Source organism: Agelaius phoeniceus, chromosome 6, assembly GCF_051311805.1.
Source record: "Agelaius phoeniceus isolate bAgePho1 chromosome 6, bAgePho1.hap1, whole genome shotgun sequence".
NCBI classification, from domain to species: Eukaryota; Metazoa; Chordata; class Aves; order Passeriformes; family Icteridae; genus Agelaius; species Agelaius phoeniceus.
The window spans coordinates 41,922,439-41,940,868 of record NC_135270.1 but is presented as its reverse complement, the minus strand read 5'-3'; the positions used below and the strand labels follow the sequence as shown (position 1 = coordinate 41,940,868).

The following is an 18,430-nucleotide window of genomic DNA, read 5'->3' as shown; positions in this document are numbered from 1 at the left end:
AAGCAAAGTGATGTAGTGGAAGATGTGCCTTTCAGCGACGGGGGAATGGAAGTAGATGATGTTTCAGCTCGTTTCCCACCCAGGCCATTCCATGATTCCATGAGAACGGGCTCTGGGCGAGGCCTCCGTGCCGCGCTGCGCCGGGCCCGCCGGCGGCACGGCCGGGGCTGTGCTGACACCTGGCGGCCGGCGCGGGCACTGCACAGCCCGGGGCCCGAGGGCGGCGCGCCGGGGCCTGCTGGGGGCTGAGGGCTCGGACGGCCCCGGGACGGGCACCGACCGCTCCCGCCCTCCCCGAGCCCCAGTGCAGGGTTGGTGTGCGCTTCTGTGTTCCTTAGGCGTGGGATAGAGTTAATTTTCTTCCAAGGGGCTGTTCTTTGGATTTGTGCTGGACGCAGGGTTGATAATAGAGAGATGTTTTTGTTATTGCTGGGCAGGGCTTGCACAGAGCCAAGGCCTTTTCTGCTTTCCGTACTGCTAAGCTGGTGAGGAAGCTGGGAGGAGACTCAGCAGGGACAGATGACACCAACTGATCAAAGGGATATTCCAGACCATGCGGCATCATGCTCAGTATAGAGAGTGGAGGGAAGTGGGAGGAGGTGAGGGATGTTTGGAGTGATGGAGTTTGTCTTCCCAAGTCACTGTTACATGTGATGGGGCCCTGCTGTCCTGGAGACGCTGAACACCTGCCTGCCATGGGAAGCAGTGAATCTATTCCTTGTTTTGCTTTGCTTACATGTGTAGCATTTGGTTTCCCTATTGAACTGTCTTTATTTCAACCCCCAAGCTTTCTAGCTTTTTACCCTTCCAGTTCTCTCCCTGACTGCACTAGTGGGGGAGTGAGCACGTTGCTGCTTGGGGCTTGATTGCTGGCTGGGGTCCATGCCAACCCTAACCACAACAGCTTCTATGAAAATGTACCTCAGTGTTTAGCAGTGGTCAAGAATCGGCAATGACTTTTCAGGAATGATTAGGAAAAGAACAGAAAACCCCCTAATCTTATAACCCTGCATGTGCAAACTGGCCAGCATTTCAAATGCTGCTCTGATTCTTCATCTCAAACCCCCACATATTCCATAGGTGAAGGTGGCACTGACTGCAATTGCAAGGCAAACCTGGAAGAGTCACCAGAGGAGGAAGAGGCATCAGAGGACACAGACCTGCTGGGGTAATGAGCTAAAGCCTTCTGAAGGTGACTCCTGAGCAGATACCACCAATGCCATCATGCCAACCATCATCTTGACCTCTGATTAGGCACTGGAGCCACCTAAACTCTATCAAAGGTTTCAAAATATTTCAAAGATTTTTTTTTCTACATAGGAATTCCATTGGGAAAGAGAGACTTATCAGATTGCAACTAGCTTCTTTCCTTTCCACCAAAAGCTGATCTTCCCAAAGTGGCCAACATTTCCCAGTTTATCAAGATTTTTGTTGTAAAGTCTATGTTGGCAGTTGGTCGCATGGCAAAATGTATTTCCTGTACAAATTAACATTTTCTAGATTCTATTTTAAAATAAATATTAATATACTCAAGGCTTTAATTCCTTCTTAAGAACTGTAAAATGTACTTTTTAATTGTTGGTTTAAAAAAAGTATGGTGTCTAAGCCAATCTGTTATGTCTCCCATCTTTCTAACATATTTTTTTCCAGGGAGACATTAAAGAAAATTTCTATCACCCATAACTTTTCAAGAAACATCAGCTGTAGTTTCTCATAAATTTTTTTTTTTTCTCTTGCAAAGGTCCCTGTGTCAGTTCTGCTAAGGTGGCAGGGGATGACTGGTGGCCCTTACCTCAGTGCTTGTCCATGTGCTTTACCTCAAAAGGAGATAATAACAATATATGAGTGGTTTTATTTCCCAATTCCCACTTTTTGCCTTCATCTTTGTAAGTAATTTCATCACTGTTAGCATACAGAGCAAGACAGATTTGGTAACCAGGTTCAAAGGACCAATCCTTCCTTAATGGAAAAAGACCAAACTGTATAGGGACCTGCTGTGTAATGGAACATCAGCTTTATTTTTACATTCATTAACTTAGACTATCACAGATCCTCAGTGTTGGGCCTCCCCAAGCCCAGAGCCACTCTGAGATATCTTTCAGTGTTTCTCATACACTCTTGCATTGTCTGACCTGCTTCCTTGCTTCATTTTTATGTCTCTTCCCTTTCTTCCTCCTCTATTTCCCCTTCCACAGGCTTCTGTGCTGTCTCCTGGTCTTTTAAGTGACTGATTGAAAAGAAGTGAATGAGTATTATTCTAGTAAAGTGAACCTTCTCTGTCAGATATCTTCAAGCTGCTGAGAGGATCTTGAGGAGATGCAAGGTGAATATTACAATTTCACACATGCTACAGTGCTAAAATGCATCAAGAAGCTAGATAAGGGGTATATATATATCTATATCCATATCTATTTTCCCCCTTATGTCAACTCTGCCATGTTAAGGACACCAGATGAAGTCTTTTCTGGCCACTGGGTTTCAACATTTTTATCTGCTTAACCACAGTTCTGTAAGTTGTGCCTGAAGTGCTGGGAATCCTATGTAACCTCTGACTGAAGTTAACCAGGCTATAGCACATCTAGCATCTGAACATGGATGCTTTTAGTGTGGTACTGCTATTTGTGAAGGAATAAAGACTGGACCCAACAAATTAATTTGTTTCTCTTTGAAAACATTAGGAGGCTAAGAGTAAAACCGACCCATTGCTTCTAGCTTTAAAACTAGACTACAGCATATATGTGCTGAGGGATGGGAATATTTGGGCATGACTAACAGGGCTTTCAGCTGATGAGTCACGTGTCAGAACTGACTGAAAATCTAGGGGGGCTTTGGGTCCAATGACAAGTGGTTTAGCCTGCAGCAACTGACAACCTCATAGGAGTTTGCTGCTGAATGCTCAGCTCTCAGAACTTGGACATGATTGCTACAGGCACTAAAGAAGAGGCACTTTCAAGAGAATGAAAAGTTCTGTAGTGTGAAGGTGGATTTCCAGGGAAAAGTAGGTCTCCTAAGAAGAGAAATCAGAGAGAAGGAAAAAAACCAAGAGTCCCTGAGGATGGAAGAAAAGTTCTGACAGCACAGATATGCTGTCTTTGCAAATCTTACTTTGGCTGCAGGGGGGATAGTGTTGAGCTGATGCTTCTCATCATAGGTTTAGGATGAATGAAAATGCCATTCAGCCCTGAGATTCCTGCAAGATTCTCATGGCAAGTTTATCAAATTGGAAAATAAGACTTGTAGTTTGAGTCAACAGAACTTCTAAGCATACAAGGTGTTTTTTCATTTACCTTTTATTTGCATAAGTAGTGGAGTGGCCAAAAACATAGGTCCCTTCACATCCTCAGATGAATAAGGTTATGTTTATTTGGTGTCAAGCTGAATGAAAGAAAAAAAGACAAACCAGGAGTCATTCACCTGTAATGCACAACTGCTATCTGATTCCAGTCTAGATTGTGCACTAGTTCACCAGTTTGGACTCAGTTCAGTGGGATGCTTTGTTGGTAAGAGGGGAAGTGCTAGGAAACCTGGATAATTTTAAGCAGAAAAATTCTCCATATCAGAGTGGGGCCTGGCTGTCTTCTAATAGGTGAGCAGATAGCCTGGTGCATGGAGGAAGAGAGACAGAAAAAATGCAGAATGGTGGCGGGAAGGCAATTTAAGCATTTTTAAAAATCTTTTTTTAAAAATTATTATTATTATTATTGTTGTTGTTGCTGTTGTGGTTTTTGCAAAAGATCATCATGTCTGGCTTACCATTGCTACTGATCCCAAGCACCACAGTGGTTTTGGCAGGAAGACAACTGTCTACTCCATTGTGTAGCTGAGGGTTTAGATGCCTATTTTTCACTTGCCTGTAGCAGTAAGACATAAGAATCTATCAATATCCTGTATATCCTATACAAACAGTGGCTGTATGTGATATTCTAAAGTTGGTCTATTATCATTGATGCTATCTACACTATTTATTTGGTGTCATGGCATTTCTGTTGGTGTCATTCTAGGCTCAACATTTGCTATGAGTGAATTTTGCCTTTTAGCCTTAACAATCACAGAATAGTCTGAGTTGGAAGGGACCCAGAAGTGTGGTGATGTCACCAGCAAAGCTGGCTGGTGGCTGTGCTGCAGCAGAGAGGTTTCCCTAGAGCAGTACCCTACCAGAAGAGCATTCTGGCCATGCTTTCAGAAGCACACTTGCATCATGGCTTTCCAGAAGGCTGCCAGAGGAATCTTTATATTTCCATCCTTATCAATATTCCCAAAGAAGTTCTCAGAGTTGTAGGTTGTGCTCTTTCAAAGAGTTCTATTGGAAGCAGAGATAAAACATGGGCATGACCATGAAACAGCCACTGATACCTGCCTCCAGCTCTCCTCTTATTCTTCCATCACCCTGCTTTTATTCAGCCCATCACTGAGAGATATGAGTTCTCAACTTCTTGTGCAGTCAGACTTTTGTCAGAACAAAGGACTTTTGTTCAGGTTAATTCCATTCTTCTCAGTTATATCTCCTTCTCCCCCTGCCTTGAAACAAGACTCAGTAATAAACCTGGCTTTTTTTTCCTTATAATTGCAAATGCTTATTTGGTCCTCATCCCAGCAGCCACTGCTTGGCTAGGCTGTCTAATCAAGACAGTTCTGTCCCCCAGATCTTTGATCACTTTAGTTACTCTTCTCTGAATTCTGCTTCCGTTTGAATGAGAATACCTGAATACCTGAATGGCTATTAAAAACTGCAAAGCATAGTAGTGCAAGTGTCACTAGCTGTGAAGCACAGCAGCATTGTTTGATGTGAGCTAACAGCCCAAGCCTTTGCTTAAGTTCATCTGAAGCCTTATCCAGAGCTAATTCTCACCCAATTAGCTGAAAATCTGCACAGCAGTTAAGAAACACAGTGAAGCTGGTAGTGCAAAAAGTGTTATTTAGCTCAGCAAGCATCAATTGCTTGTGTTGGCTTCCAGAAAGGAGGACAGCACCATCTCCTGCTATCCATGGAAACTGCAGACCTTGAAAAGCTGAGCAATATCTGTTTCAGATGGAAAATACCTTGTTCTTGTAATGCCATATCCTACTTTTATGAAGCACATTAATTTTGATGCTAAAGCAAAACTGTCAGAGAAGTGTTTTATGAAAGTCAGCTACTGGGATGGGCTTGTAATGAGGATGGACACTCATTTGGATCATAGCTGAAATCAATCCATTTGTTTTACACAGCGAGCAGATATCTATTCACGTTCCTTTTTTTCCCCTCAGTGCTCTAAGATCCCGAGGAAATACCTTCTCCAGAAGATCAAAGGCTTTGCTTAGTCAGTCTGTGTGTTCTGAGATGTGTGAACATTGTGATTCTCTTTGTGCATTTACTTTTCTGAAGGAATTTGGCTGAATTTCTCACTTGAAGAAAAACTTACCCCTTTGAACCTCCATCCCTCCAAGTGTCCACAGCGTGTGTACTGTGTACAGGGAGCTAAGAACACAATTCACTAGCTTGCCTGAATCACTTCCATGGGATTTGGATTGGGATCTTGGTGATACAGCCTTTGACCTTACTGTAGATGGCAGCTAGTTCAGGATGCATTTGACACATCAAATCCTGCAACTTGACGAAAGTTTCATTCATCAACTCATTGTGCTACACAGGGCAAGGAAAGTGAAGTCAGTGTGGACACCCAGAGAACAACAAAGCCTATCTTGTGTTCATAAATACATTAGCCAGCCTCTCCTAAGGATGGTGCCTTCTGCTATCTCTGCTCTTCACTTTCAGGAAACCCCTGGAGAGCCAACCGTAAATAAGTGTTCATCTTTCTCTTTTTCCATGTTTGAGACAGAAAAGGATCTACTAATTTGTGTAGAAATTAGCTTAGTGCAAGGTAGGTGTTCATTAGTAAATGTCTTCACCAAAGACCTCTTATTTTTGGCCATTCAAGTGATTCATGTTCATCCCTGAGACAGTCCTAGACAGGTCTCCTCTTCATTGTATTAAGACACAGACTGCAAGTTGAACATTTTATGGCCACAATGTGCTATAGAGTTCTGAAAAATAAAAATCAGAATCACCCAAGACCTTAAAGGATTAGTATCTCCAGCAATGGAGCTTTATAGTCCACAAGAAAGATGATCCTCTCTGGGAAGGGGCTGGGTGTCTCCAGATGATCAGAACTTTTGGGAAAGCTCTTTACTTCTTTGTGTAATCCTAAGAAGTTCCAGTCAGCAGAAGACATTTGTTTTTTCCTAAGAATTTCAAACAGGATAGTGACAGCTCAGCATTTCCGAGTTCATGTTGCAAGTTTTATGTTTTAACATATACTGAATGGGCAGTAGCACAGTGTCCTGATTCAGGGGTTTGGAATGTTAGAAAGTAACCTGTCAATGCAAATATTATTGATGCCACTGTAAATTATTCCTCTAAATTTTACTTTGCATTGATTGAGCTCTTAAAGACATGATTTTGTTCATACCCATGATGACAGGGGAATTGTTCACGTATTATGTTAGTTATATACTTCATTGTTCAAAGTGTCAAGGCAGCTCAGGAAATTTATGAAAGCTTTTGTTTCTGTCATTGTGAAAGGTTAAAGCACTGTATTTTCCCCTAAAGTTTATTTATAGTTTGCCAATGCATTCTTACAGCTTCTTTTTGGAAACTTAAGACCCACTGTTCTGCAGATCCATCTACAAGCTAATCATCTATTGCGCAATAAGCTCTTGACTGTTACTACTCAAATCCAGTCTTGAACCAGTCAGGGTGCAGCTGGGTTTATTAGCTTTCATTCAGCACGAAGGGTTTGATGGATGTGGGGTGGCTCTCTGATGAAGCCATTCACACATCCTTGCACTATGGACAGCAGCAGAGTGACCTTCTCCTGGGAATGCAGTGCAGGAAGCTCGAGCTGCTTTTAAGGCTGCTGGCTCTCTCTAGGGCTGACAACCCATGGGCTTAAGCCCATGCCAAAGCTGGTGAACTGCCAGTGCAGCCTCAGTATCCCCCCACATCACAGGTGGAATGAAATCTGTCAGATAGATTAGATGTTTGCTTACAAGCATTTGACTGGGATACTGAAATGTCATTCTAAATTTATGCCATTGACTATTTCTCTTGTGAAATGCCAGGTAATTTAGATTTTTGCAAGAGTGAGGTGAAGAGAACAACTGTTAACCCTAAAAAGCAGATTCATAATGAGATGTAGGTTGAAGATTAATTCCTTGCCTCAAAGTTTCTTAAGTGTTTCCTTTTAAATAAATGCATTTCAATAATCTCTTTTAATTTCTTGGAATTTAGCAAAAATTTATTATTATTTCCAATTTTATTAATTGTTTAGGTTATTAGTAATAAAACTAGTAGGAGCATGTCTATTGCAATGCAGTCCTTTACACCCATACAGCCTGTTTTAGTTTTCCTTTGCAGAATGAGGCCTGATTTCTTGCAGACTTGGAAAATAATTCTCTTTGATCTTAATTTATGCAGGAAAAAATCTTTACCCTAGAGGAATGCTTGTTCTTCAGATTATCTCTGCTGAAAGCTCTTGATACTCTCAGGAATGATTATGGATTAATATTACTTATTCTGCTTATTTTTAGTTTCTTTCATTAACATAGTAACAAAGAAACACATGCAAATATAACTTAGGTACAACCCATTACATGAGTGCCCATCAGCTTTATTTTTAGCTTGTTTCAAGTGTTTACATTCCAAGTCCCAAATCTAGTTTTTGTGAAAACTCTCCTTTAATCATGATGCTCCCAAATGTGGATGGAGGGCCCTGAGGCCCCTGACACCTTCTGTAACTACTGCCATGAAGAACCAGTGGATGGATGGGAAGGCCAGGACTGGACTAATATATACCCAGGTGTCTACCCCATGCTGGTCTGCAATATAACCTCTGCTCTCACTCAGGAACTTAGGAGCATTTCTCAGTCTCCTATTTTAGAATCAATAGAGGCAGCACATGAAGTTACAACAATATGTGTCACGCTCCCACCTTCCTACAGAGTATACTAAGATTTGGTCTCTTTGGTTTCTTTTTCCTTCCTACCAGCCTTTTAATGTTTTATTTGCATTTTTAAAAATAGGACTGCTTTGCTTTCAATGCCTTGAAGCATCCATCTTCTATTCCCCAGACATAGTGATGGAGTATCAAAGTACTTCACAGTATCTAGCATCTTAGGCTGCCCTGGAGAAAGACAGCTCAGGGGATGAACAGAATTCATCCTCCAGTGGTATTTCACTCTTTGTTCTAGTTCTGCTGTTAGAAAATGGAAGTGAGTGAAATGTGGTAAAACTACAAGCACCTCTCCAGAGCTAGACTAAATCCAGATTCTGCATGGCTTCTGGAGGAGTTGTCAAATACTAGCCTTTTTTTATTAATGACTGTGCATAAATGAAAGATACAGCAAGTGGCAAAACAGTCTCTGAAAGGGGCACTTCTGTGATCCACCCACTTCATAAAAATGCATGGTGTATGGTCCTGGAGTCTTGAATTTGGAGGGAGATCTGTTCTTTCTGATGGTTGTGACTAGTGCAGTGGCATCTTCTGTGGTCAGGGGATTACTGACCATCTGTAAAAGAAGAGATATAGATCTAGACATGGTAAGAATGAGGATATCATGTCTAGCAGAAGGCATGCTGTAACCTCAAGGATGACCCTTTCTTCCCATTCTTCAGCAGGCATGTGGAAAACTGTGGTCCCTTTGAATGGGTTTTTCTGTTATCTCATCATATCTTGTCTCTGTCCCACAAAAGTCTGCAAGCTTCCAAGTCAAGGGGAGTTACCTTCTTGGTTTCTTTCTGTCTCCTAGTGTGAAATTCCATGTATCAGGTCCATATATCCATCTGTCATGTAGAGGGATGTGATGTGCATCATATTCAGTCATGTGATGGGGGAAGGCTGAGGCAATGGGCTGCCTTTGAATGGGTACTTGCTATAGGGCCCCTCTGGATGGGATTGTGCCCCTTGGGACATTTCCCATTCGCTTGGCTGCTCTTGGTAGCACAGCAGATCAGAGCTCAGGCTGGTAGTCTGCCTGCTACAAGGTCTGGCTATCTGGCATTACACTGCTGTGTGCCTCTCTGAGTGCATGAACAGCATCTCTCCCCCACCTTGGACCTCATGTGCAGTCCCCATTCCTGCAATTAGAAAGAAAAGTTTCTTTGTTAATGTTGGCTAGAAGAAGACACGTTCTTGTTTAGGTCCTTTGTGCTATCAGCTCCTAAGACAATCTGAATGGCTACAGAGAGAGAAGGGAATGCCTCTGGGTGAGCTAGTGACTTTACCTCAAGCCAGGTTAAGAGCAAGGCACACAGACACGTTTATTTACGTAATCTGAAACAGCAGGCCCAAAGACTGGGGGGGGTGCAGTGATTTACAAAGACAGGGTGTCCAGAGACAGGCATACATTAACAGCTTTAAAGATGTCTCTCTCTCAACCACCATAGTGTCATTTGTGGGCTCTCGGGATGGTGATGCTAGATCTAGCTGAGAATGCAGCTTGTAAGCATTCTGTAAGCAAGCTGGCTTTTCTCAGCTGAATTCCTAGAGTCTGATCTTGGATTGAGAAGGTGTGTTAGCTCTCAATTCTCACCTCTGGAGAAATCTTAGCTGGTTATTCAGTTTTGCCTTTTCAGGGATTATTGACCCCTGTCTTACTAGAAGACAGTTTTGGCTTTCTTTTGCCAGGGCTTTCTTTTGCCAGGGCTTGGTAATACTCCTCTATTTTAGGTAGTGCCGTGGCATTGCCCTGCGTGGCAAAGACAGCTTATCCTGTGCTTGAATAAATTCTTAGCAAATCATTTACATTGTGAAGGAGAAAGGTAGAGAGAGGGAGGATTTCTTATATTAATAGACACTGCCTGGGTTTTGTGAAAAATGTCAAGATTCTCCTTGCAACATCTAAAATATCAAGACTCACTCTACTTATATTTGATTATCAGAGGAGAGGAATTCAGCTTCACATGATAGCTGTGCCCAGCTGTACAAGTGCCAGTGCCAATTCACATGCATCACACACCTCAAGGTGTAAGTTCTACTTAGAGCAGGGTATGTGTGAATTCATTTATGTCTGCTGTGACACTGGGAGGGATAGGACTTGCTGCCAACACTTGCTTCGCATTCTCAGGGGGAATTTCTCATCCAAATTTTCCATGTATGGAAGGTTGGATGGAGGCAGATGGTGAATTTAGCTGACTTAAAAATATTCATTTTAGAAACAAAACAGAAAGAAACAGATTCTGCAGTAATCTCTGCTGCTCCTGCTTCAAGTGAGCTGAAGGAGAGAAGAGATGTAAAACCTTGAATTTTGGAGAGGCATTTTTCTGGACTAGGAAGGTCAAAAGTTTTAGTACTGATCTCTGTGTTGCCTGCAGGCTTTTTCAAGGCAGGAGCACATTGCCTTGCCCTCGCTTCAGTTGTAATTGTACCATATTTTAAATATACAGGCTTTTATTAGAAAGAGATAACATATCAGTGGAAATACTGAACCAGGAGAAGGAAGGTGTTCATGAAACAGAAGGCATTGCATTATTGAGATGCTCAAGGAACACTGGATGCTCACACCACATGCTTGTCGCCATCATGGTAGCAGGTGTGTGGAACATACTGAGGGAAGAAGGGCATTCAGATATTCATGCAAGTCTTTCACAGTGTAGTAACAGCATCTGAGATTACTGAAATACTAATTGTTTTTTTGCTTTTCCTCTGAAGGACTACTAGCACACTCAGCTTCTCTCCCTGAACAGACAGATTAGGCAGCTTTATTTTATTCCTTTCTAGTCTGTGTCTCTTGCTGCTTACTGTCCAATGGCTAAAACCATTATGTTTGGGCTACTTATGAAAAACTGAAGTAGCTCCTGAAACTTTGCAATCAAAACAAACAATGGCTCAAATCCTCTGGGATTTTAGTAATTTTCTGCTTTATAAACCCTGAGGGACTGCTCTTTCAGCTCCTTCCTCTCTGACAGACTGCTCTGTTACTGTGGTTTCTCATGCTGCATGTGTGTTCCCATACACAGCTCATAGTTGCTACAGTCACCTGTGGGGATGAGGGTGAGCCTGTGAGCCAGCCAGAAAGCTCTGGATCTGGATGCCCTGTGTTTTGTACTATCCACCAGGTATTTATGAACACAACTTTATGAAGGTGTGTTCTCTTACACAACTGAAGGTTTTGAAGGTTTGTTTTTCAGCTGTTCTGAAAAAATGTTGATGCAGTTCATCCAACACTGTGTCCTCTTAGCCTCTCTTATTTCTGTACTAAGCACTTAGCAGAATTATGCCAGGAAATCATGTGGGCATTGCCAAGTGAAATCATGCCAAGAAAGGGCTGCAGATGACCTTGGATTTCAGGTAATTCACTATTCATGCCTCAGCAAAGTATGGTGCAGTCTCCTCTCCAAAGTTGTTTCTCGGGGAAGAAAAGTATGTTAATAATGCACTGATCTCTCCTGTGGGGCTGTGCTGGGTCTGCAGAAAGATGTGCTTTTAGGTAAAACCTCCAGTCCATCACAGTCCATATCTGGCTGTAAGAAGTTGTGGTGGGTTGACCTTGGCTGTACATCAGGTGCTCACCAAGCCTGTCACTCCCCTCCTTTGCAGAATGGGGGAGAAAATAAGATAGAAAAAGCCATTTTGAATCAAGATAAAGGCAGTTTAATTAGGCAAAAGAAAAGGTCACACACTAAAGCAAAGGAAAAAAAAATATTTATTCTCTATTTCCCATCACTTCCCAGAAAGTCAGGCTTTAGTACATATGGTGTTATATAGTGGTGCATACACATAGTGGTCCAGGAGACAAACATTATAATAACAAATGTGCTGCAGATTCCCATCCTCCCTTCCCTTTACCCCCTGCCTTTCTCTTAGCTTTTATTGCTGAGGAGATGTCATATGGTATGGAATATCCCTTTGGTGAGATTGGATCAGCTGTCCTAGCTATGTTCCCTCCTAAGGTCTTGCTTACCACCAGCCAAGTGGTGAAGAGGGGGGATGTTTGAGAGACACTGATTGATGCTTTGGGAGCCAAAATTTTCCTATGTTTATCAACACCTTTCTAGCGACCAATACAAATCACAGAATATGAGGGCTGCTATGGGGACAATTAACTCTACCTCAGCCAAACCTGATAGGGAAGTTTGTCACTTTACTACTTTGCTCTGTGGAGTGGAATTACCCAAAGATGTGGGAGATGCTCCAGAAATTAACTAAGTTCCTCTTGAGGGACTGGTTTTCAGAGATGCTGGAAATTGAGCAGGTCAAATATTTAATTATTTAAGTCTAGCTTTCCACTATTAATCTGGGTTCCCATCAGAGACATAGCTGAGAGATTGATTTTGCCCATAGTCTGAGTAGTATTTTCAGGGTGAGAGACTGGAATGAAACACATGTTACTTCACTTCTACTGCCATCAGTGTTTGTGTGCACACAGCTCTCAAGAGCTGAAAAGCATTGAGGTAGGACAAATTAACCAAAAGCAAACTGGCAATGGCTTTATCTCCTGATGTGTCTAGGTTCTTATTAGAGATGTTCTGGAAGAAAAGAAGGGAGTATAAGAAGGATGGGTCCAAAGACTGTAGTGGTTTTACTGTCTTCTTAGTGCCCAGGATACCAAGGGAATAATATAAGATGAGCAACATAAGAAATGTTAGCCAGACAGTAATTAATGTGTAGGTTATAGGTGTATTTAACCCTGTATCCTTCCTAACACAAATAAAGCCCTAGAGTCATCAGTTTCACATAGATCTTTGTCTTCAGTGAGCCAAGAGGCATTTTGCCAAGACTCTTTTCTTTCAGTGTAACACAGATCCCATGGCCTAACAAAATGCATTTTGTATATCCCAGTTTCAAACTGAAGGAACATTTCCACCAGTTCATATCTGAACATTTAGCATTATTCCCTTAATCTATTTAGAAAAGTTTCTCCATGTCATGTTGGAGAATGAAATTTTCTAACAAAAACATGTTTTCTGTTGGCCAAGCATAAACTACAATGACTTAGTTACGGTAATTACTGTCACATCTGCTAATGAAGATAACAGTTCCAGACTCACCAGACTGCCACTACATGCACACTTCTGCTTTTCAGAAGCTTGTACATTATAAAAGTATTGCAGCAGAAAATATAATGAATTTCAGGATTTGAATGTTTTTGCCTGGGAACAACAGTTGTTTGGTTAAAATTTGTTTTCTTTCAGAAGATTGAATTTGATGAGCAATAATTTTGACTACAAATTATGTCAGATCAGGTACAAGTCTTGAAGGGATGAATTCTCTCACAACATCTCTCCTATGCATATAGCTCCTTCTACCAAAATGCAGCTGTCTTCAAACTCTAATTGTGTAATGGTTGTGTTGGACTGGGAAGACAGAAAGATAAACAAAGACATACAGGAGTCCCTCCAGCCCTATCTGTGGCCCTGTAGGGGTTAGAAGCACTGAGGGCTTGTGTTCCATGGAAGAGCATCAGTTGATTTTGGAGGTAACTCCATTAAAGGACATCAGTTGCCACACAAAACTTTCATGTGCAGAGGATGAGAAACATTAGGGATGCCCTGGATTCCTATGTTTTTTTACTCCCACACTGTGTACTCATTGATGACTTCCAGGCCTGAGAGGGGCCTAAAATTCCTATTGTTCTTGAGAACACTGGCCCCACCATTACTGGCTACTCACCACCACTAACAATGTTTTTGACACCTTTAGGTCCTAGACCATGGTGGTTCAGATTTATGTAAGGCTTAGCCAAATTTTGAATCAAGTGTGAGGCAGGCACCACTTCCATCAGCTTGTGTGCTTCCAAGTATATGGGCTCTGTGCCTATAATGTCAGCAAAGGCCTTCTCAGGATCTACAGAGAAAAAGCATATTGATGAGTGGTGCATTGTGTCCCCCATCTCTATTAAATAAATTAAACTACTTAATAAAATTAAGTAACACTATGCAACAACAGCACAGTTTTACTCCTTATGCATTATCATCCCCTGGTTCTCCCCATGCCTTTATCCCAGACTTTCAGGAGTAAATGTATCTTCCTTTCTTATCCACTTGTTTTCCAGTGACTTGCTGCAGCTTCTCACCACTCACCAGTCTGCAACATGACTGATTTTTTTTTTTTTTTTTTTTTTTTTTTTTTTTTTTTTTTTTTTTTTTGTGTAACTGAGAACTTTTGACATCAGGTAAAAACTTTTTTTTTCCCTTAATTTAAACATGCAGCTGATATTGCCAGCAGAGGTAGGGCAGCTCAGAACGTTCTGGCTTACAACCAGCAGAAAGAATGCCAGCATTTTCATCTTGGTGTTGTTGACACAGCTGCAGTGAGACATATCAGTGCATCTGGAGGCTGTATTTCCACAAAAACCTGTCATTTGGAATTCCTTCATCAAACCCCATACTTGGAGATCATATTTCTCCATGCTGCTATATGCATTCAGCAGTCTAACCTCAAGACAAATTTCCCTCTCAACAAAGTCATTTTCCAGTTCAGTCTGTAGCCTTCAACAAGATAGTCTTTGTTCTTGTGTTATTATGTTTTTTGACTTTCCTTCCATTTATAACAAGTTAGAAAGTTATCTTCCTAAATCATGGATAAATCTTACTGTTACAAAAATGATCGCAAGACTTGTTTTATCAGATGACTGATTTCACAAGGCAGAAAATAGAGGAGAGCCACCAGAAAAGACTAGAAGGCTTGTGGCAAACCCATGGTGTGCAGACCGCAAGTGCTAGCTCCAGTGTTTCATCAGGAGTGCACAAACAGGGATGCAGTCCCATTCCTGGTTTCAGCTAGCTCCTCCTGCTGCTCTGTTAACAACTAGAGGAGACAATAGAGAACAAATAAATAGCCCTGGTGTGTAGAAAGTAGTTGAAGAAAGATGTTTAATGTCAAAGGGAGAGCTCTTAAATGGAAATTCCCATTCTCCCCCTCTCCCCCCCTGCCTTTATCAATAGCCAGATTACATGTGGCTGTTAGAATTCTGGCAGGATCATGCCCTTGGCTCCTTTTTGGATACATACCAGTTGGTAGGTACCATTCTGTCAGTATGGAAAGGCTAGTGAGTGCAGATGGTCAGAAACCATTCAGTTTCAACTCCTAGGTCAGTGTCAGGAGCTTGCATTGCCTTCTCTGCTGAGGCACCAGCCAGCAAGACAGACTCCTGAGGCTCACTCATTTTGGACATTTCATTCTGGTCTGTCATGAAGCAGATTCAGTTTGTCAATGCAAGCCTAGCAGACATGTGACTCCCTGGATGTGACAGATCTTCCATTCGTCATACTGAAGCCCCTCTTCAACATGCTGGAGATGTACTCCTGCAACTCTGCTTTGTGCCCAGCACTCCCTGTGCACTACATGCATGTGGTGCTGGCTCCAGTGTGGGGAAGGGCTAACTCTGGGGCTAAGCTTTCCTCAAGTTCTTCAGGCCATGTGCAGGGAACTCACAGTTCTCCCACATTAGGTTCTTATTCCTTCACAAGCTACCTTTCTCCCCTTTCTCAATTTCTGAGCCCACCAGGCAAAGCAATTTTTTATCTTCGTCCCATTTCCCCACAAACATGCAAGCCAAAACCATACCAGCTGCTCCTACCTCTCTTGAACTGACTGACAGCTCCCCAGGCATAGGGGCTGACTCTGTGATCAGACTCTGGGAATGCTTTGTAGTATACTTGTGCTGCATGGCAGATGAAAAAGCATTTGAATGCCATTGTATATTGGGATTGAGTGTAAGCAGACTCACTGGAAGTGATACAGCTTCTCTTGTCCACAATTCATAGTTTATTTTATAGTTATAGAGAAAGAGAATTTGGAAAATTCCCTTTTAAGGGGACTAAATGCATGAAAAAATTATGAAGTGTTATTTTGCCAAAATAATTTCTGGCTAATAGTTTAATACATTTTTTTTTCTAACATGAATCTTCCTTTTCAGTCCCTGTCACTGCTTTTACTACCTTTCCCCCTTACTCTCTATTGCCCTTTAGAGCTCCAGGTTATTAACCTGTAATTTTGTACCCTTCCTGGGTGTCACCTAGCACTGATGTGGAATGTGGAGCAGTTCAGCTATTCATTCAGATCTATAAGGGGAAAAGACTGGCCAGCTGGCACCCACATCACCACACTTCAACCAGCTCTGCAGCTGCATCTCCTTTATTAAGACCCTTTCCTTCTGCCAGATTTTATTTGTCAAATGATGGGTTTACTTACATTACTGTAGTGTGAGAAAGACAAAAGGAAGGGTAAAAATAGGCTTAAATCCCATGTAAAAAAGTCATGAGACAAGTCATGTGCCCAGTACATTAGTCAGTCCCACGGAGTGTGGATTGAGCCTTCTGAGGTAGATTTAGAAATCATTTTGGCACTTCATAAATTGCATTATGAGCTATTTAAATATAGAAAAAACAAGCCTAGAAGAGTGGTCCCCCATGCCTTACAGTAATTGCATTAAGAAACAATTGCATACATAGCAACAAAGGAAAATAAGAAATTAACATGTAATGACTAAATGACAGGCCAAAGGAGGTTTAGAACTTTGAGGGGAACTGTAATGCTAAGTTAGGAAGTCAGGCCAAAGAGCTGTGAGCAGCCCTGGCACCTGACTCTGCTGTGTACAAGCAGAGCCTGAGAGCAGCAGGTTCAGAAAACCCTGCTGCCCCCATGCCCTGTCTGTCCTTCTAGACAATGAAGAGCTCAGACAAGATCTGGTCTCAAAAGATGCTGAGCTCTGACATCTCAGAGGCAGTAGGGGCGGCTCGGTGGTACTGCCAAAGTCCTCTAATGATTCATTTTGCTTTTTCCAAGTGCTCCCAGATGGCAGCTCCCACCTCTGGCCACTGGTACTCTGGATCCCTGTTCGCCACCCTTCTTCTCATTGCTGCCTGGCCTCAGGAGAGAAGCCTTCCCAACAGGTGATCAGCCTGGTGCAACCACAGTCCCTCTTAGCTGCTGCTGATTTTTCTTTGGCAATTTCTGAGAATTTCTGGAGTGAGTTTGCTAGTAAGTAAGCCCTGCACCTGCATCCTTCTCAGACTCATTCTCAGTGTCACCACTAGTGAGTCACAGGTTCATTTGCTTTTTCTCTTCTGTAAATAAAGAGTTCACAGCCACCTCCTAGGTCCTGTATGTTTCTCACACCTACACAGTAAAAGCACAGCTGCTTGGTGTTAAAACATCTCCAGGAGGAATGGTGCCACTTGTAAGACCTGAGTTCTTGATTTATGCTGCTTATAAACAGGAGAATCCTATGTGCTTTCCCGGTGTTGTGAGAAAGCCCTGCAGAGCCTGTGGTTGCTCTGTGCTGCCATATCACCCTTATGTAACCTTGCCTGCACCTTCTGACTCCTAAGGGTGACATTCAGTGCCAGAAACCCCATCATTCTGGGATCTAGTCAGCTCACAATAACTGCGAATAGCTATGGTTTTGGCTGTGGACCTTCCCCCTTTCCTCCCAAATGTATCAAAAAGTCACGTGAGGCCATTGCTAAATGTTCTTGTCTCCTTTAAGTTCATGTTCCAGTTTGTACAATTTCATGATAAAGTCAGACTGTGGCAGTTATAGTGTTAAATGAGATGAAGATAGGAATGCATTCACCTTTTTAGTCTGGAACAGATTCAGACTTCCCTACTGCCAAATTCCCAGTATGTTCAGTAATAAAGTGTGGCTTGTAAACATGTCAGCAGTTAATGGGGCCTTGAATCAAGTACTCACTCATTCCACCAACTACTGTTGGTGCCAAAAGTGGTTCAGTGCTTATTATTTTACATCTTTTTTACCGAGGACTTTGTGACTTTTCCTAAGGTGATAAAACTAAAACTGTAACAGAAGAGGCTTTCTGATAAAGGTTGAGCAGAAATAATTTATAGACTTAAAAATATTTTTATTTCCCAAAATAATAGGACAAATTTTGTGGCTTTATTCCCTTGGGTTCTAGACCTCTCAAACTGTCCAGTCATTAGAGACTGTGGAAGGATTACATTTGGATAAAAACTAAAATACCACAAAATCCAGTGGAAGGCTTGACCCTGAAGCAGGTGACCATTGTTAGCTTTGTTTGTATTGCCAAAATTTGAAAATATTTTTCTAGTGTAGGCCAAACAACTGTGGCTATTTGGCCATAGCTGCTTGCTTGTTTGTAGCATCAGCTAACATTCTTCTCTGATTTCAGTCTGAGTATTCTGATGTGGGTTGGGTCTGAAGATCTTTTCTTAGATCTTTCCTTTCAAGGAACAAGCTGGTATTAAATGACCCAATCACGAGCTCCTAATGTTGCAGATCCTTCCTCTGGAGAACATCCTACATTCTCTGACTAGAAACCAATGATGGATTGGTTACCGCAACAGGAGATGGGATACCACAGTCCAGTGCTTTCCCAGAGACATCTGTGGGATTTGAGACAAGTCCCTTCTTTGATGGTCTGTGGTGTTCTGTAAATGGGGATTTGAAAAAGAGTGGTAGGATTATTATT

General features: G+C 42.1%; 1 long non-coding RNA gene across 1 annotated transcript in view; it reads left to right on the top strand.

The window, feature by feature from the left end:
- Nucleotides 1-2,320, top strand: part of LOC143694224 (uncharacterized) — a 156,295-nt gene extending 153,975 nt beyond the window's left edge. The window contains exons 3-4 of the long non-coding RNA XR_013182579.1: nt 1,081-1,168; nt 2,196-2,320. This is a non-coding gene — a long non-coding RNA (uncharacterized LOC143694224). The remainder of the gene's footprint in view (nt 1-1,080; nt 1,169-2,195) is intronic.
- The last annotated feature ends 16,110 nt before the right edge of the window (nt 2,321-18,430 follow it).